Source organism: Armigeres subalbatus, chromosome 1 (genome assembly GCF_024139115.2).
Source record: "Armigeres subalbatus isolate Guangzhou_Male chromosome 1, GZ_Asu_2, whole genome shotgun sequence".
In the NCBI taxonomy this organism is placed as follows: domain Eukaryota; kingdom Metazoa; phylum Arthropoda; class Insecta; order Diptera; family Culicidae; genus Armigeres; species Armigeres subalbatus.
The window spans coordinates 292,194,715-292,215,634 of NC_085139.1; the positions used below are offsets into that span (position 1 = coordinate 292,194,715).

Sequence of the window (20,920 nt, forward strand, 5' to 3'; positions counted from 1 at the left end):
CGATTCTTTTGCCTTCCAATTGTCGTATGCAACTTTGGTTGTCTTCAATGTTTGTGGTTTGTTTCTTTTTCGAATTCATCAAGTAATTTATGCAGCCATAGCAGCTCTTGACAAGCTAATGTCATAAATTCAACTTCGGTTGATGACAGCGCCATGCAATTCTGTTTCCGAGCGCCTCAAGAAATCAATCAACCTCCGAAAAAGATAAGAAAAAGAATTAGACTTTTGAACCCTTGTATCGATGGTCCGGGCTGCAAAATGGTGGGTTGACATCAAGGAAGGAGCGCCCAACAGAGCTCTGGTCCCCACAAGTCCCTATCTCACGCTTCCACGGGTCGTCCGATGACAAAAGACCGCCAGCTAAGGGTTGTGTACTTAGCTGGTAGTGCAGCCTGGGCACTGTTGTCCTTCTGACATCAGCTAGAGTGCGAAGGTACGCCTCGAGCGTCTGTTCACCAGGAGGTGCGGCTCAAACAGCGTCTGTCTGGTACCCAGCGGCTGATTAACGAAATGCTGTATCGCGTCAGCTATACCTAAGGTGGCAGCCCCATCATCGCGATGTAGGTAACGCGACCCCGTTGAGGTAGCTTACTGAAGCCTCTCAAATACCACGAAAAATGGAGATAGAAGAAAAAGCGAACGTTATTTTTGGCAACCGACCCGGCAACGAAATAAGGACTATGATTGGAAACTCGGTACCTGGAATGTCAGGACCCTAAATGAACCTGGACGAGTGAGCCTTCTGGCTCGTGAACTGCAGAAGATTGGAGTGAACGTGGCTGCTATTCAAGAAGTCCGATGGCCCAGATCCGGAGAACGTGAATTCCGAGCCGTGGACCCCACGACCAACACTGCATTCAAGTATAACATCTATCACAGCGGCGGTGAAAAAGCAGAGCATGGAGTTGGTTTCGTAGTGATGGGCAAGCAGATGAAGCGAGTGATGCGGTGGAAACCCATTACCGAACGAATCTGTGTGTTGAGGATACGGGGCAAATTGTTCAATTACAGCATAATCAACGTTCACGCACTGACAAACGATAAATCCGACGACGCGAAGGACACGTTTTACAAAAGTTTTCATAAAGCCTATGGAGAGTGCCCGAAGCATGACGTGAAAATTGTTATCGGAGACGCTAACGCTCAGGTCGGTAGAGAGGACTTTTTCCGTCCCATAATCGGTAGGGAGAGCCTTCACTCCGCTACCAATGACAACGGCCTACGGCTAGTAAATTTTGCTGCTGCCAGAGGGATGGCCATCAATAGCACCTACTTTGCACGAAAGAACATCCGAAAGCACACCTGGAGACACCCAAATGGTGAAACTTGCAACCAGATAGACCATGTTCTGGTGGATGGGCGCCATTTCTCGGATGTTATCGATGTGCGGACATTCAGAGGTCCGAACATTGACTCTGATCAGTACCTTGTTGTCAGTAAAATTCGATCACGGTTGTCAACTGTATCGAACGAAAGATCACAGTGAACGATGCGTTACAATATCCAGCGATTGTCGGCGGAAGGAGTATCGGTTGAGTACCGACAGAAGCTCGACGAACGGATAAGTGCAATCAACGTTAGCGACAACATCAACGATCTATGGGAGTCGATCCATCGAGCGATGAGCACAACAGCTCGAGAAGTGGTAGGCACTGCACAGAGGCGACCCAGGACGGGTTGGTTCGATGTGGAGTGTCAGAGAGTAACAGACGAGAAGAACGTTGCCAGAAGCCGGATCTTGGTGTCGGGTACCCGATCGAATAGAGCAGCCGAAAAACGAACCCACCGCAGGAAGAAAAAAGAAAACGAAGAACAAGTTATTAGTGAGGCGCAGGAAAAAATGTAACAGAACGATATGCGGAGGTTCTATGAGTCTGTCAATGGCGTGCGCAGAAAGACAGCGCCATCTCCCGTCATGTGCAACGACCAACAAGGGAATTTGCTGACAGATAAAACTGAAGTGGCTGCCAGGTGGAAGCAACACTTCGAGACTTTGTTTAATGGAGGAAGTGACGGTGCATTGGTGAACAGAACAAATATTAGCGACGATGGACAAGCTATGGAATCACCTACAATAGATGAGGTTAAAAAAGCTGTCAAAGAGCTGAAAAGTTTGAAGTGGTAGAAGAATTTGTGTATCTTGGAACATTAGTGACGTGCGATAATGATGTTACCCGTGAGGTGAAAAGGCGTATTGCAGCTGCAAATAGGGCTTATTACGGAATTCTTAACCAGATTAAGTCCCGTAGTCTCCAAACGAAAACAAAACTCGCGCTGTATACTACTCTGATTCTTCCGGTGGCTTTATACGGCCATGAGACATGGACGTTGAAGGAGGCTGATCGGAGAGCTTGTCACAACCCCTTTTGGGGGAGGACCGCATGAGACAGGAGACAAAATTTGGTAGAAGAAAAGCAGAGGCATCGGTACCCTCACCACAGGGACCAATCTTCAACCTACCGGGTTCAAGTATAAGGTAACCCATCGAAGAATATTAACGAGTCATCGCATAGCAAAATCTAAAGCATAAATTTTACATCAAGGGGATTAGTTTATTACTTACGGCTATGGTTTAATACTTAATCCTATTGTGGGGTGAGCGTCAGTGTATCAGGGTATCCCACGACGACATGCAGAATAGGGTGGTTCAAAAAATCGATTTTGCTCCACAGTGTTCATCTGATTCTTTATCATGTTCTGAGTGTCCTCTGAAAATTTGAGCTCATTTGGATCAAAACTGATTTAGCACAAGCCGTTGCAAGTTTGCATGCAAATTAGTATGAGGAAATTAATTTTTTCATTAAACTGTTAATAACGCTTCCCCATCAATCGCATATTAAAAGAAAACCTACATAGCTAAAAGGAATACTCAACAGCTTTCACTCAGTGAAAACCGCGTCTCAATTAATCGTTCCAATAATCAGTAATCGAATTTAATCTATACCGTGGTTTTCTGGAGCTAATTGCATAACTCATCAACAGGCAACATTGCTGCTTGTGGCGCGAAAGATAGCATACAAAAATTCAGGCTACTATGTCGCACTGCACATTTCAGTGATGCCCTCAAAGAAGTTTAACGATCATGACTAAAGATTCGCAACCTGTCTTAAAATCGATTACTAATTATTGGGACGATTAATCAACATGCGGTTTTCGTTGGGTGAAAGCTGTTGAGTATCCCTTTTAGCTATGTAGGTTTTCTTTTAACGTCATTAACAGTATAATGAAAAAATAAATTTCCCCATACTAATTTGCATGCAAACTTGAAACGGCTTGTGCTAAATCAGTTTTAATCCAAATGAGCTCAAATTTTCAGAGGACACTCAGAACATGGTAAAGAATCAGATGAGCACTGTGGAGCAAAATCGATTTTTTGAACCACCCTAATGCAGAATTTGGTGGTTTGTCCGGACAAATGTTGTGCCTGCCAGTAGAATACTGGCCACTCCGGAGCAGAATCTACCATCCTCAGTCTGGGCCACCTAATCACTGGTACTCCCAATAGTATCCATCACCAAGGATTTGGTATTGGAATGAAAGGCCTGAGCAGAGAAGACAAATGAGGGGCACTTATAGCACAGCTTATCACTGGTTGGGATACTTTTTAGATGGTCTTCACTTTCAGCTTACCGATCTCAAAATCATCACCTGTTTACTCCATCACAACCACTTTGCTGATTCCAGGATTTAGGACAAGGCTATGGGAGATAATTACTCGTTAAACCCTAACTTCATCAGCATATCAACCAAAACGATGTTTGGCCTCATAGCACTACCTTTTTTAGTTGGCTGTCTCATCACTTTAGCCAAACACATCCACCATTGCTTCCCGAATCAAATGTCTCACTAAAAATTGCCAGTCAGGCACATTAACTTTAACTCGTTTTTTAAATTGCCCAGGTCTTGCCTGCTTAACGATTAACCGGCTACTGATCTCTTCAATTTGATCGAGATCTGGCAATGTGCATAGCAATTGCTTACTCCACGATCGGGTGGTGATAAATAAAAGGGAGAGATGATGCTTTACGATGGAATCCGTTCATGCAGGGTTCTTGGTGCCTGATTATGGCTGTAGCTCTGCTATTTACTAGGTACTCTCGGTCAAAATTTAATGTGCTCTCCCTCGTCTCTACTCATATAGCCCGTTCGTGATGAAGGCCACCGGCTACTCGGTAACATTTCTCTCTTTAGATATCTGATTGACCAACAATTGGAATCGGTCCCAAGATCTGTTTTGTTGTGCTGTTGTGAGTGTAGTGTTTTTGAACATGGTAAAGGAATATATACTTTTATTATGTATGGAGACTGTGAGCTGCATTAATGCTCCCGCGATACAGTGACGGTCTTGTGTAAGGTTACAAGCTCTCGGAGTGTTTCGGCGTAAGGTGCTGCGGACAATATTAACAGGAGAACGGTAAACAGGAGAACGGTATCTGGCGGCGTCGCATGAATCACGAATTGTACCAGGTGTATAAAGGGCTGGATATTATTATACTTATACAACACGGCAGACTACGGTGGGCTGGTCACGTTGTTCGTATGCCGGAAGAACGTCAAGCGAAGATAATATTTAGTAGAGAACCCGGAAGAGGCCGCAGGCTTCGTGGAAGGCCGCGTACACGATGGCTTTTTGCAGTTGAAGAGGACCTGAAGGCGCTCAATGTTCAGGGCGACTGGAAGCGATTGGCCCAGGATCGAGTCCAGTGGAGAAGGATACTCCATTCGGCGTAGGTTCATCGAAGAGCTGTAGCCCATCAAGTATCAAGTAAAAATCGCTGGTCCAATCGACATCAACGAAAACTTTGAGATGATCATGTCTTATTCCCAAATGCAAGCGCAGATCCCAAGTAGTATATATGTATATAGCGTACAACTCGTCTGGCTTCAGTTCTTTTTTTCAGCGATTTTTCAAATATAATAAGTTTGACTTAATGAAAAATAGCTTCAGATCTCCGAGCCGGTACATTTTGAACCTCACTTCCAACGCAGCGATTATGCTTTTAAATTCTTCATCGCTCTTGCAAGCCAATACCATGTCGTCTACATAAATGCGATTAAGATCTGTTGCTTCTTCGTTACCAGCCGTAGATGCAACAAACCCCATATTTAAAATAACTGCATCCAACGTTTTATTCCACACGCAACTGGCTAGCATGAGGCCGTATAAACTTTTGTTCAACCGGCAAGCCCAAAAACGAGTGTGTACTGCGCTAGAATCCCATTCTGATGATAAAAACTTCGTAGAGCTACCACTTATGCATTCAATACCTTGAGTTTTGGCTTCCCTAGCATTTTCGAGGAAGGCACATTTCTCTGAGCTTGACTTCAGGATGTCGAAAAAATGTTTCGTCGCAACAAACAGGGGACGTTGCTCCAGAGTAAATGATCCAGTCCATCTTCCTCCGATCAGTTTCATCCAAAACGAAAGCGTACGACTTGTCTTTATTAAACTTGTTCTTCGACTTTGGATACTTGCTTCCGTTCTTGTCTTGCTGATTCATTTTTTTATAAGCTGGACATTCTTTCTTCTTGTGTCCTTTATTTATCTTCTACTACTACTAGAGCAGCTTCACCAACGACGGAATCTGCCTCGTGCAGTTTTCTATCGTAGTCCAGAATTTTTCCTTTGACGAAATGTATCTTCATTTATCTTACAACGGAAGACTGAGGCATTCTGTTGATTATGAACCTGCCGTAGAATGACCGGGTCAGGCTTTCTACGTATGAAAACCGGTGCAAATTGATGGAACTTAATTCCCTGATATCCGTGAGTCTATTTCTTCAGAAGGTTTTCTGTTTTGACCTGGTGAGGAATGCGTTTGACTACAATGATTTATTGGGACAAGTCTTAAGACCAGTAAACTTTTACGCCCCACATCGTTCTCTGCGAGGGCGAACGAGATACGATACAAACGGGCGCGGAACAGGCAAAACTCGATTTTTCGGAGGTGAAAGCGCCAGCAGAAAGATCGAGACTGTGAAAAGACGGAGGAACTGAACCGCGCTAATAACGCACGAAAGTAGTGTGAGAAGTTGAACCGTTCACGTAAGGGCCTCGTGCCACAGCCTGATATGTGTAAGGACATAAACGGGATCCCTCCAGCCCTCCCGTCCTACTTAGTCACACTTGGTCGACAACTAAGAAGCTTTGCACAAATCCAAAAATTTATATTTGGCTGTCTAGGCTATATGTGTGGATGTGAGCGTGTATGTGTGTACAAAAAATAGTGTGCCGTACGGCCGATCACCTTTACAGTCTCTTAAAATACTCCTGCAGGTACGGATTCACACTGCTTCCGCCCACATGGGTCTCAATTGCGTACTGTTGGTTACTATCAACTCCCCAAAGCCAACATTTTGCGCTCCCTCATGTACGGATTCGCACTGCCTCCACCCTCCTGGGTCTCAATTGCGTACTGTTGGTTACTATCAACTCCCCAAATCCAACATTTTGCGCTCCCTCATGTACGGATTCGCACTGCCTCCGCCCTCCTGGGTCTCAATTGCGTACTGTTGGTTACTATCAACTCCCCAAAGCCAACATTTTGCGCTCCCTCATGTACGGATTCGCACTGCCTCCACCCTCCTGGGTCTCAATTGCGTACTGTTGGTTATTATCAACTCCCCAAAGCCAACATTTTGTGCTCCCTCATGTACGGATTGGCACTGCCTCCGCCCTCCTGGGTCTCAATTGCGTACTGTTGGTTACTATCAACTCCCCAAAGCCAACATTTTGCGCTCCCTCATGTACGGATTCGCACTGCCTCCACCCTCCTGGGTCTCAATTGCGTACTGTTGGTTATTATCAACTCCCCAAAGCCAACATTTTGTGCTCCCTCATGTACGGATTGGCACTGCCTCCGCCCTCATGGGTCTCAATTGCGTACTGTTGGTTATTATCAACTCCCCAAAGCCAACATTTTGTGCTCCCTCTTGTACGGATTGGCATTGCCTCCGCCCTCCTGGGTCTCAATTGCGTACTGTTGGTTACTATCAACTCCCCAAAGCCAACATTTTGCGCTCCCTCATGTACGGATTTGCACTGCCTCCGCCCTCCTGGGTCTCAATTGCGTACTGTTGGTTATTATCAACTCCCCAAAGCCAACATTTTGCGCTCCCTCATGTACGGATTGGCACTGCCTCCGCCCTCCTGGGTCTCAATTGCGTACTGTTGGTTACTATCAACTCCCCAAAGCCAACATTTTGCGCTCCCGCATGTACGGATTTGCACTGCCTCCGCCCTCATGGGTCTCAATTGCGTACTGTTGGTTACTATCAACTCCCCAAAGCCAACATTTTGCGCTCCCTCATGTACGGATTCGCACTGCCTCCGCCCTCCTGGGTCTCAATTGCGTACTGTTGGTTACTATCAACTCCCCAAAGCCAACATTTTGCGCTCCCTCATGTACGGATTTGCACTGCCTCCGCCCTCATGGGTCTCAATTGCGTACTGTTGGTTACTATCAACTCCCCAAAGCCAACATTTTGCGCTCCCTCATGTACGGATTCGCACTGCCTCCGCCCTCCTGGGTCTCAATTGCGTACTGTTGGTTATTATCAACTCCCCAAAGCCAACATTTTGCGCTCCCGCATGTACGTGTGGATTCGCACTGCCTCCGCCCTCATGGGTCTCAATTGCGTACTAGCACCCATATTGGTCCCAGTTTCGTATTGGAAGTATCTTACTGTTCCCTGAAATCCCATTTTCACATCGCATGAAAAATAGTTTATTTTGGGATACTTGGGTTATACAGCCCTCCCGTCCTACTTAGTCACACTTGGTCGACAACTAAGAAGCTTTGCACAAATCCAAAAATTTATATTTGGCTGTCTAGGCTATATGTGTGGATGTGAGCGTGTATGTGTGTACAAAAAATAGTGTGCCGTACGGCCGATCACCTTTACAGTCTCTTAAAATGCTCCTGCAGGTACGGATTCACACTGCTTCCACCCACATGGGTCTCAATTGCGTACTGTTGGTTATTATCAACTCCCCAAAGCCAACATTTTGTACTCCCTCATGTACGGATTGGCACTGCCTCCGCCCTCCTGGGTCTCAATTGCGTACTGTTGGTTACTATCAACTCCCCAAAGCCAACATTTTGCGCTCCCTCATGTACGGATTCGCACTGCCTCCGCCCTCCTGGGTCTCAATTGCGTACTGTTGGTTACTATCAACTCCCCAAAGCCAACATTTTGCGCTCCCTCATGTACGGATTTGCACTGCCTCCGCCCTCATGGGTCTCAATTGCGTACTGTTGGTTACTATCAACTCCCCAAAGCCAACATTTTGCGCTCCCTCATGTACGGATTCGCACTGCCTCCGCCCTCCTGGGTCTCAATTGCGTACTGTTGGTTACTATCAACTCCCCAAAGCCAACATTTTGCGCTCCCTCATGTACGGATTGGCACTGCCTCCGCCCTCCTGGGTCTCAATTGCGTACTGTTGGTTACTATCAACTCCCCAAAGCCAACATTTTGCGCTCCCTCATGTACGGATTGGCACTGCCTCCGCCCTCCTGGGTCTCAATTGCGTACTGTTGGTTACTATCAACTCCCCAAAGCCAACATTTTGCGCTCCCTCATGTACGGATTCGCACTGCCTCCGCCCTCCTGGGTCTCAATTGCGTACTGTTGGTTACTATCAACTCCCCAAAGCCAACATTTTGCGCTCCCTCATGTACGGATTCGCACTGCCTCCGCCCTCCTGGGTCTCAATTGCGTACTGTTGGTTACTATCAACTCCCCAAAGCCAACATTTTGCGCTCCCTCATGTACGGATTCGCACTGCCTCCGCCCTCCTGGGTCTCAATTGCGTACTGTTGGTTATTATCAACTCCCCAAAGCCAACATTTTGTGCTCCCTCATGTACGGATTGGCACTGCCTCCGCCCTCATGGGTCTCAATTGCGTATACTAGCACCCATATTGGTCCCAGTTTCGTATTGGAAGTATCTTACTGTTCCCCTGAAATCCCATTTTCACATCGCATGAAAAAATAGTTTATTTTGGGATACTTGGGTTATAAACCCTCCTACAAACGAGCGTGAGGTGATCCAAAGGTGGCGGCAGCACTACGAAGAGCACCTGAATGGCGGTGTGGCAGTGAACGGTGGGGGTATGGTGATGGACCTTGGAGAACTCGCGCAGGACATAATTTTACCGGCTCCGGATCTCCAGGAAATCCAGGATGAGATTGGCTGGCTAAAGAACAACAAAGCTTCTAGGATTGATCAACTTCCAGGAGAGCTATTTAAACACGGTTGTGAGGCACTGGCTAAAGCGCTGCACTGGGTCTTTACCAAGATTTGGGTAATTTTGGTACTTTTGATTTTGGTACTCTCTCAAATTTTATGCCGCCGACTAGCACCAACTGCAAGGGAGTTCGTGGGGCAGTACCAGGCGGGTTTTATGGGCGAACGCTCCACCACGGACCAGGTGTTCGCCATTCGCCAAGTAGAGTAGAGTGGGGCAAGAGTGCGCGTGGGGTAAGAGTACGTTTTCGATTTTTTGAAGTAATAAAAAAAGATAAACTAGCAGCACTGCCTCAGTTTGACAGGTATTCTGGGCAACTATTATCATGTGTAATTGTAAACGATTTGAATAAACAATAAGGGAGATATGGAGTTAGATAACTTTTTGGCCATTTTGCTAAAAATAATTGGGTTTCCGCAACTAGTATTTCATTACCATATATACGTTCAATCAGGTGAACATTAAACCATTTCGATAACCTATTGTATAGAGTACTTTATGGTACAGAACACCAATCCGGTTGGTTTTCCAAGAAGTCAAAACCATTACTTGGATAATTTTTGGGACTGTGGGGTAAAAGTACGCAGGAACCGGTGGGGCAAGAGTACGCATATAAATCTTCAAGTTCTGGTGTCAAACCCGTATCTCCGGCCGAAATAAGACTTCTTCCAAAGCGTACAGATCCACAACTAAGAAAAAAGGGACAAAATTCGAAATTATCACAAGTTTTTAGGATAAATTGAAGTTATTCGGTGTTAGAAAGGACTTAGCGAACAAAGCACTGAAGCGAAATAATGAAATTGTATTAGGACTTGTTATACACCTAAACATAGTACGAAAACACAATTTCATCTAAATGATAATTTCATTTAATCAAAAGAAACATTCATAAATTACGCAACGTTTAGCTGGGAGGGGTTGCGAGATATGTGACGATCCATATAATTTTTGGAGGATTCATACAAATAGTGTAAAATAAGGGGAGGGTGATGAAATAGCCAAATTTTACGTTACGTGATTGGTGGACTTTCTTTAAGGAAAATTCCTTTGTATACGCCACGCGAAACCTGATATATATTTTTACCTCTGTAGTTTTTTGTATACAGGGTGTTTGTTTCCTGAGTGTGCATATTTTGGGGGCAGCTTGGGGACCCCAAAACATGAAAAAGTGCCCATGGAACATAGGGTCGGAAATCACTGCTAAGTGAGTTATTTACAATTCTATGGTTTAATTTTTGGTCAACTTTACCAACCTCTATCTCATTAACCATTGATCGTATAATCGCAGTCAGCACACAGAACGAAAGCTTAAAGTCTTAGCTTTTTGAGCTTCGTTGACCTTATGTTGATAAAAGTGGTTTAAAGTACAGTAATTATGCAAACTTTCGAAAAGTGTCAAAATAACGTGCTTTTTTCTTATAATTTAGTGGTTTTTCATCAATACATTCGATATTATGAAAAATTTCTTCTAAAACATTCTTATGCTTCTTTGCTTCCAAAATGTCCTTTGGTGGAACATTGTATGGTTTGTAGTTTACCCGTAATTTTCAATTTAAAATAATTAAAAAAAATCATCGAACAGCAATTTTCATCGCGATGTTTGCTTCAAAATGTTGGTTGGCAACCCTACCTGTTCGGGCGTTCGTTGCTTGCACGTGGTGCGATCGTTTGTAAACACCATGCATGCCACTTATGCCGTGCAGAAGTGAGGTTCAAAAAACAATGGATCAGCTGATAGAAAAATTGGTTATTTCTTAACCAGGGCGTAAATTGTTTAAAAAATCGCACGTTTGTGTGATTAACTTTGAAGAGCATAAGTGTTAAATTTGCAAACTATCCACGCTGTCTGATGTAAGGCTTATCTGTTAGAAGCGGCCATAATTTATTTACAGATAATGCTTTTCATCAGTAATTAACTATCATTTTATTTTGTTTTCGCCCAAATCGGATGATACCTTGATAATAAAATCCGACGCATGTAGGCAAACGATTGACGAATGACTTCGTATTTGACTTGGTTGCTTCTGGTAGGGTAGGTAGAAAATTTTCATTCAGTTGTAGTCGTCCTGCGGTGACGATATGGCATGATTGGTTTATGCTAGTGCTTTACTTTTTTGGAATTATTTTAATTTCAGTGATTCCGGGTCATGGACATTTTAGTGTATTCTTAAACTAAACAAAATGGTATTTATGAGAATCCGATTAAGAGTCGTCCGTGGGTACTTTCGGGAGGAGTGATGCATGAGAATTCGACTAATCAATTTATTTTGAAATTTCTATGAATTTGTGGGTTTTCTGGGATCTGGTAAATTTCTGTGAATTCGGTTGTTCTAATGAAACTACAATCCGCTTTTTAGAAATACGATTGAATCTCCTGAGAGTCTTTGTGGGTTTTGGGAATCCGGGTGCATGTGGATAGATTTATAAGGCTCTGGATGGATGCTGGAGAAACCTGCGTGGAGGCGTAAAAATCCGGAAACAATGAGTTTTTGGGGACATTTTCATTTTAAAATTTCTGCGTTCAAAAATCCCGGAGGATTCTAAGGAATCCCGGAGGATTCTAAGGAATCCGGGAGGATTCTAAGGAATCCCGGAGGATTCTAAGGAATCCCGGAGGATTCTAAGGAATCCCGGAGGATTCTAAGGAATCCCGGAGGATTCTAAGGAATCCCGGAGGATTCTAAGGAATCCCGGAGGATTCTAAGGAATCCGGGAGGATTCTAAGGAATCCGGTAGGATTCTAAGGAATCCCGGAGGATTCTAAGGAATCCCGGAGGATTCTAAGGAATCCCGGAGGATTCTAAGGAATCCCGGAGGATTCTAAGGAATCCCGGAGGATTCTAAGGAATCCCGGAGGATTCTAAGGAATCCCGGAGGATTCTAAGGAATCCCGGAGGATTCTAAGGAATCCCGGAGGATTCTAAGGAATCGGAGGATTCTAAGGAATCCCGGAGGATTCTAAGGAGGATTCTAAGGAACCCGGAGGATTCTAAGGAATCCCGGAGGATTCTAAGGAATCCCGGAGGATTCTAAGGAATCCCGGAGGATTCTAAGGAATCCCGGAGGATTCTAAGGAATCGCGGATGATTCTAAGGAATCCCGGAGGGTTCTATGGAACCCCGAAGGATTCTTAGTAATCCCGGAGGATTCTAAGGAATCCTTAGGATTCTAAGTTCCCGGAGGATTCTAAGGAATCCCGGAGGATTCTAAGGAATCCCGGAGGATTCTAAGAATCCCGGAGGATTCTAAGGAATCGGAGGATTCTAAGGAATCCCGGAGGATTCTAAGGAATCCCGGAGGATTCTAAGGAATCCCGGAGGATTCTAAGGAATCGGAGGATTCTAAGGAATCCCGGAGGATTCTAAGGAATCCCGGAGGATTCTAAGGAATCCCGGAGGATTCTAAGGAATCCCGGAGGATTCTAAGGAATCCCGGAGGATTCTAAGGAATCCCGGAGGATTCTAAGGAATCCCGGAGGATTCTAAGGAATCGCGGAGTATTCTAGGAAACCCGGAGGTTTCTAGGAATCCCGGCGGATTCTAAGGAATCCCGGAGGGTTCTAAGGAATCCCGGAGGATTCTAAGGAATCCCGGAGGATTCTAAGGAATCCCGGAGGATTCTAAGGAATCCCGGAGGATTCTAAGGAATCCCGGAGGTTCTAAGGAATCCCGGAGGATTCTTAAGGAATCCCGGAGGATTCTTAGGAATCCCGGAGGATTCTTAGGAATCCCGGAGGATTCTTAGGAATCCCGGAGGATTCTTAGGAATCCCGGAGGATTCTTAGGAATCGGAGGATTCTTAGGAATCCCGGAGGGTTCTTAGGAATCCCGGAGGATTCTTAGGAATCCCGGAGGATTCTTAGGAATCCCGGAGGATTCTTAGGAATCCCGGAGGATTCTTAGGAATCCCGGAGGATTCTTAGGAATCCCGGAGGATTCTTAGGAATCCCGGAGGATTCTTAGGAATCCCGGAGGGTTCTTAGGAATCCCGGAGGATTCTTAGGAATCCCGGAGGATTCTTAGGAATCCCGGAGGATTCTTAGGAATCCCGGAGGATTCTTAGGAATCCCGGAGGATTCTTAGGAATCCCGGAGGATTCTTAGGAATCCCGGAGGATTCTTAGGAATCCCGGAGGATTCTTAGGAATCGGAGGATTCTTAGGAATCCCGGAGGTTCTTAGGAATCCCGGAGGATTCTTAGGAATCCCGGAGGATTCTTAGGAATCCCGGTGGACTCTTAGTAATCCCGGATTGTTCTTAGGAATCCCGGAGGATTCTTAGGAATCCCGGAGGATTCTTAGGAATCCCGGAGTTCTTAGGAATCCCGGAGGATTCTTAGGAATCCCGGAGGATTCTTAGGAATCCCGGAGGATTCTTAGGAATCCCGGAGGATTCTTAGGAATCCCGGAGGATTCTTAGGAATCCCGGATTCTTAGGAATCCGGAGTTCTTAGGAATCCCGGAGGATTCTTAGGAATCCCGGAGGATTCTAGAATCCCGGAAGTTCTTAGGAATCCCGGAGGATTCTTAGGAATCCCGGAGGATTCTTAGGAATCCCGGAGGATTCTTAGGAATCCCGGAGGATTCTTAGGAATCCCGGAGGATTCTAAGGAATCCCGGAGGATTCTTAGGAATCCCGGAGAGTTCTAAGGAGAATCCCGAGGATTCTTAGGAATCCTGAGGAATCCCGGAGGATTCTAAGGAATCCCGGAGGATTCTTAGGAATCCCGGAGGATTCTAAGGAATCCCGGAGGATTCTAAGGAATCCCGGAGGATTCTAAATCCTCCGGGGTTCCTAAGAATCCTCGGAGGATTCCTAAGAATCCTCCGGGATTCCTAAGAATCCTCCGGGAATCCCGGAGGATTCCTAAGAATCCTCCGGGATTCCTAAGAATCCTCCGGGATTCCTAAGAACTCCGGGATTCCTAAGAATCCTCCGATTCCTAAGAATCCTCCGGGATTCCTAAGAATCCCGGGATTCCTAAGAATCCTCGGATTCTAAGGAATCTCCGGGATTCCTAAGAATCCCGGATTCCTAAGAATCCTCCGGGATTCCTAAGAATCCTCCGGGATTCCTAAGAATCCTCCGGGATTCCTAAGAATCCTCCGGGATTCCTAAGAATCCCCCGGGATTCCTAAGAATCCCCCGGGATTCCTAAGAATCCCCCGGGATTCCTAAGAATCCCCCGGGATTCCTAAGAATCCCCCGGGATTCCTAAGAATCCCCCGGGATTCCTAAGAATCCCCCGGGATTCCTAAGAATCCCCCGGGATTCCTAAGAATCCCCCGGGATTCCTAAGAATCCTCCGGGATTCCTTAGAATCCTCCGGGATTCCTTAGAATCCTCCGGGATTCCTTAGAATCCTCCGGGATTCCTTAGAATCCTCCGGGATTCCTTAGAATCCTCCGGGATTCCTTAGATCTCCGGGATTCCTAGGAACTCTCCGGGATTCCTTAGAATCCTCCGGGATTCCTTAGAATCCTCCGGGATTAGAATCCTCCGGGATTCAGAATCCTCCGGGATTCCTTAGAATCCTCCGGATCCGGGTTCCTTAGAAGAATCCTCCGGGATTCCTTAGAACTCCTCGAATCCTCAGAATCCTCCGATTCCTTAGAATCCTCCGGTTTAGAATCCTCCGGGATTCCTTAGAATCCTCCGGGTTCCTTAGAATCCTCCGGGATTCCTTAGAATCCTCCGGGATTCAGAATCCTCCGGGATTCCTTAGAATCCTCCGGGATTCCTTAGAATCCTCCGGGATTCCTTAGAATCCTCCGATTCCTTAGAATCCTCCGGGATTCAGAATCCTCCGGGATTCCTTAGAATCCTCCGGTTCCTTAGAACTCCGGGATTCCTTAGAATCCTCCGGGATTCCTTAGAATCCTCCGGGATTCCTTAGAATCCTCCGGGATTCCTTAGAATCCTCCGGGATTCCTTAGAATCCTCCGGGATTCCTTAGAATCCTCCGGGATTCCTTAGAATCCTCCGGGATTCCTTAGAATCCTCCGGGATTCCTTAGAATCCTCCGGGATTCCTTAGAATCCTCCGGGATTCCTTAGAATCCTCCGGGATTCCTTAGAATCCTCCGGGATTCCTTAGAATCCTCCGGGATTCCTTAGAATCCTCCGGGATTCTTAGGATCCTCCGGGATTCCTTAGAATCCTCCGGGATTCCTTAGAATCCTCCGGGATTCCTTAGAATCCTCCGGTTCCTTAGAATCCTCGGGATTCCTTAGAATCCTCGGGATTCCTTAGAATCCTCCGGGATTCCTTAGAATCCTCCGGGATTCCTTAGAATCCTCCGGGATTCCTTAGAATCCTCCGGGATTCTTAGAATCCTCCGGGATTCCTTAGAATCCTCCGGGATTCCTTAGAATCCTCCGGGATTCCTTAGAATCCTCCGGGATTCCTTAGAATTCTACGGGATTCTTCAGAACCCTCCGGCATTCCTTAGAATCCTCCGGGATTCCTTAGAATCCTCCGGGATTCCTTAGAATCCTCCGGGATTCCTTAGAATCCTCCGGGATTCCTTAGAATCCTCCGGGATTCCTTAGAATCCTCCGCGGTTCCTTAGAATCCTCCGGGATTCCTTAGAATCCTCCGGGATTCCTTAGAATCCTCCGGGATTCCTTAGAATCCTCCTGGATTCCTTAGAATCCTCCGGGATTCCTTAGAATCCTCCGGGATTCCTTAGAATCCTCCGGGATTCCTTAGAATCCTCCGGGATTCCTTAGAATCCTCCGGGATTCCTTAGAATCCTCCGGGATTCCTTAGAATCCTCCGATTCCTTAGAATCCTCCGGGATTCCTTAGAATCCTCCGGGATTCCTTAGAATCCTCCGGGATTCCTTAGAATCCTCCGGGATTATAGAATCCTCCGAGTTCCTTAGAATCCTCCGGGATTCCTTAGAATCCTCCGGGATTCCTTAGAATCCTCCGGGATTCCTTAGAATCCTCCGGGAGGGCTTGGAAGCCTCTCGGAGTGCTCGGCGTCCCCCGGGATTCCTTAGAATCCTCCGGGATTCCTTAGAATCCTCCGGGATTCCTTAGAATCCTCCGGGATTCCTTAGAATCCTCCGGGATTCCTTAGAATCCTCCGGGATTCCTTAGAATCCTCCGGGATTCCTTAGAATCCTCCGGGATTCCTTAGAATCCTCCGGGATTCCTTAGAATCCTCCGGGTTTCATTAGAATCCTCCGGGATTCCTTAGAATCCTCCGGGATTCCTTAGAATCCTCCGGGATTCCTTAGAATCCTCCGGGATTCCTTAGAATCCTCCGGGATTCCTTAGAATCCTCCGGGATTCCTTAGAATCCTCCGGGATTCCTTAGAATCCTCCGGGATTCCTTAGAATCCTCCGGGATTCCTTAGAATCCTCCGGGATTCCTTAGAATCCTCCGGGATTCCTTAGAATCCTCCGGGATTCCTTAGAATCCTCCGGGATTCCTTAGAATCCTCCGGGATTCCTTAGAATCCTCCGGGATTCCTTAGAATCCTCCGGGATTCCTTAGAATCCTCCGGGATTCCTTAGAATCCTCCGGGATTCCTTAGAATCCTTCGGGATTCCTTAGAATCCTTCGGGATTCCTTAGAATCCTTCGGGATTCCTTAGAATCCTCCGGGATTCCTTAGAATCCTCCGGGATTCCTTAGAATCCTCCGGGATTCCTTAGAATCCTCCGGGATTCCTTAGAATCCTCCGGGATTCCTTAGAATCCTCCGGGATTCCTTAGAATCCTCCGGGATTTTTGAACGCGGAAATTTTAAAATGAAAATGTCACCAAAAACTCATTGTTTCTGGATTTTTACGAATCCACGCAGGTTTCTCCAGAATCCATCCAGAGCCTTATAAATCTATCCACATGCACCCGGATTCCCAAAACCCACAAAGACTCTCAGGAGATTCAATCGTATTTCTAAAAAGCGGATTGTAGTTTCATTAGAACAACCGAATTCACAGAAATTTACCAGAGCCCAAAAAACCCCACAAATTCATAGAAATTTTAAAAATAAATTGATTAGTCGAATTCTCATGCATCACTCCTCCCGAAAGTACCCACGGACGACTCTTAATCGGATTCCCATAAATACCATTTTGTTTAGTTTAAGAATACACTAAAATGTCCATGACCCGGAATCACTGAAATTAAAATAATTCCAAAAAAGTAAAGCACTCGCATAAACAAATCATGCCATATCGTCACCGCAGGACGACTACAACTGAATGAAAATTTTCTACTCCCTACCAGAAGCAACCAAGTCAAATACGAAGTCATTCGTCAATCGTTTGCCTACATGCGTCGGATTTTATTATCAAGGTATCATCCGATTTGGGCGAAAACAAAATAAAATGATAGTTAATTACTGATGAAAAAGCATTACCTGTAAATAAATTATGGCCGCTTCTAACAGATAAGCCTTACATCAGACAGCGTGGATAGTTTGCAAATTTAACACTTATGCTCTTCAAAGTTAATCACACAAACGTGCGATTTTTAAACAATTTACGCCCTGGTTAAAAATAACCAATTTTTCTATCAGCTGATCCATTGTTTTGAACCTCACTTCTGCACGGCATAAGTGGCATGCATGGTGTTTACAAACGATCGCACCACGTGCAAGCAACGAACGCCCGAACAGGTAGGGTTGCCAACCAACATTTTGAAGCAAACATCGCGATGAAAATTGCTGTTCGATGATTTTCTTAATTATTTTAAATTGAAAATTACGGGTAAACTACAAACCATACAATGTTCCACCAAAGGACATTTTGGAAGCAAAGAAGCATAAGAATGTTTTGTAGAAGAAATTTTTCATAATATCGAATGTATTGATGAAAAACCACTAAATTATAAGAAAAAAGCACGTTATTTTGACACTTTTCGAAAGTTTGCATAATTACTGTACTTAAAACCACTTTTATCAACATAAGGTCAACTAAGCTAAAAAAGCTTAGACTTTAAGCTTTCGTTCTGTGTGCTGACTGAGATTATACGATCAATGGTTAATGAGATAGAGGTTGGTAAAGTTGACCAAAAATTAAAACATAGAATTTTGAATAACTCACTTAGCAGTGATTTCCGACCCTATGTTCCATGGGCACTTTTTCATGTTTTGGGGTCCCCAAGCTGCCCCCAAAATATGCACACTCAGGAAACAAACACCCTGTATATAAAAAAAACAATGGTTTTTCGTATGAAAGTGCACATCTTTTGGACCCCCTCCCACTTTAAGAGTTACGTAATTTTTAAACATTCCCTAATATATGCTCATTAAACATCAATTAAATGTTATTAACTCTTATTTGTGTTAATATATACTTAAAGCACATGATTAGATAAATGCGTACTCTTACCCCACCCGATGCGCACTTTTACCCCACCGGTGGGGTAAGAGTGCGTTTTTCACTTGTCTTGCAATAAGGGTTCTACTAAAACGAATCTAAATAATTTCAATATTTTTTCCACTGGGTAACATAAAGGAAGAGTATATGAATCATCGACACTGATTTGATATGCAGAAGCTTGCTTCATAAGGGCCACATGATCGATTGAAAACTAAGTGCGTACTCTTGCCCCACTCTACTCTACTGCAGAAATGCCGCGAATACAACGTGCCCACACATCATCTATTCATCGACTTCAAAGCCGCATATGATACAATCGATCGGGACCAGCTATGGCAGCTAATGCACGAACACGGATTTCCGGATAAACTGATACGGTTGATCAAGGCGACGATGGATCGTGTGATGTGCATAGTTCGAGTTTCATGAGCATTCTCGTGTCCCTTCGAAACGCGCAGAGGGTTACGGCAAGGTGATGGTCTTTGTGTCTGCTATTCAAAATCGCTTTGAAGGGGGTAATACAAAGGTCAGGGATTGATACGAGTGGTACGATTTTCATGAAGACCTCCAATTATTTGGTTTCTCCGACAACATAGATACTATGGCACGTAAGTTTGAGAAGATGGAGGAAGCCTACATCAGACTGAAGAGGGAAGCCAAGCGGATCGGACTTATTGAAAATTGTACCACTCGTGTTAATCCCTGCTCTTCGTATTACTCCTTCAAAGCGATGTTGAATAGCAAACACGAAAGACCTTGCCTTTCTGTATATTTGGTTTTGGATTTTTGACGAAATTGAGTTTTTTTCCAAGGGTCCTCCTTGGGAACAAAAGCGCAAAAAAATGTTTTCACTTATAATGCGCTTTCCGACTAGGACTCTTCACCAAAAAATGTAACGTGTCTTGATTTGACTGGTTTTACGTAAAACCTACTTTTTAAAAATCTTTTATTTATTTATGTTGTTGCCTGTTTTCCTGCTTGCCGGGCAGTGGCAAGTATATTGCCACGAATTTTTCAATGTTTCTAAACTGTTTCATGTTTGAAAACATACATTTGAGTTTAATATCATATAAACATTGTGTCTTAATGATATCTTTGTAAATTTATTGTTTTGTTTCGTCAGCATTATAAAGGGTTAAAATGTCTTAAACACAAAAAATGTTATTTTTACTGATTTAGACTTTAACCAGAATTTTTATAACATCGGTTCAAGTATTCTTGACCGATGCACTATCGTTTGCAACCATATAGGAGGTAGGGCTTTAGGACAACCTAAACATCCAAAAGGAGTGTTACTTCATAGCAGTTTTAAAAGGGTGAAGATTCACTGATGAAGAATAAACTGAAGCAGATCCGCGTTGAAAGTCGTATAAAAGACTTCCAAGTCCTTTAGTGAAGCCATATAAAATCGATTTAGGCCGGTAGTTCTCCACGTTAAATGAAATCTACTTTAAAAAATCTGTTGACGACTAGGTTTGCGAGTAGATGAAAGCCATCTTGGCGAAACTTCATTCTACTAACATCAATTAATTAATCCAAGCCAAAGTGTCAATTAATTCCAGTCCCAACTTTGCCGAACTTTTTCGCGACGAAAACAGAACACGCACCAGCAAGGACACAAGCGCTCTTCATTATGTCCTCCATGCTTGCCATGGTCGGAACTCATATCGTCGTTGTACGTATCTCCGGCGCGGCAACGCGCGGAGTAGTTAGATAAATAGCTCGGCGCAAATTCCACACTCCACGGTCCTACTGATCATCGTCATCGTTCTCGAAGGAGAGCGGTGAGAATGACGACGTTTCGGAAGGGGAACGGTAAAAAAAATTCACGCTGCCGCGTTTGCTCCTTAAGTTTCCATCTAGGCCAGTTCACCGTTGCGCAGTGTCCGGTAACCGATAGACTTTTTTTTTCGATGTTTTTCCTAATTTTCCTAAGGATTCAATTCATTTGAAATCTTCGTTGAGATTCGCCTGGTGGGATTAATTCTAAAACCTATCTCAATTATTTCCGAATGTCAACTGCATTCATACATGGAACAAATTGCACTAGAAGTCGTCAATAATTCTATTCAAGTTCAATCATATTTTCCTTATTCTTCCACCATTTCTTCAAACTCCCGTCACTACGTATTGTCATTCGTAGGCGAATGCAAGGAAAGGTGAATCCAATCTGAGGTAGGGGGAAGCATCCCCGGAATTTTAACAAAGAAATGTCGGATAAAAGAGCCGAATTAAAATATACGCAATCTTATATCATTTATTTAATTTTGCCCTCCGTCCCGGTGGGGTTGGTGGTGGAAGTCTTGGGGATTTTTTCCTCGGTCGTCGTC

The 20,920-nt window shown here is 44.7% G+C and overlaps 1 protein-coding gene and 1 long non-coding RNA gene across 4 annotated transcripts in view; both read right to left on the bottom strand.

Annotated features, from left to right (window-relative positions):
* Positions 1-20,920, bottom strand: part of LOC134207722 (protein scalloped) — a 601,300-nt gene that overhangs the window by 430,561 nt on the left and 149,819 nt on the right. The window lies entirely within an intron of this gene.
* LOC134215749 (uncharacterized) lies at positions 3,395-3,969 on the bottom strand. Its single transcript, XR_009980293.1, has 3 exons — positions 3,777-3,969; positions 3,631-3,698; positions 3,395-3,542 (listed from the first exon to the last, which is right to left on the bottom strand). It is a non-coding gene; the product is annotated as an uncharacterized LOC134215749 (long non-coding RNA).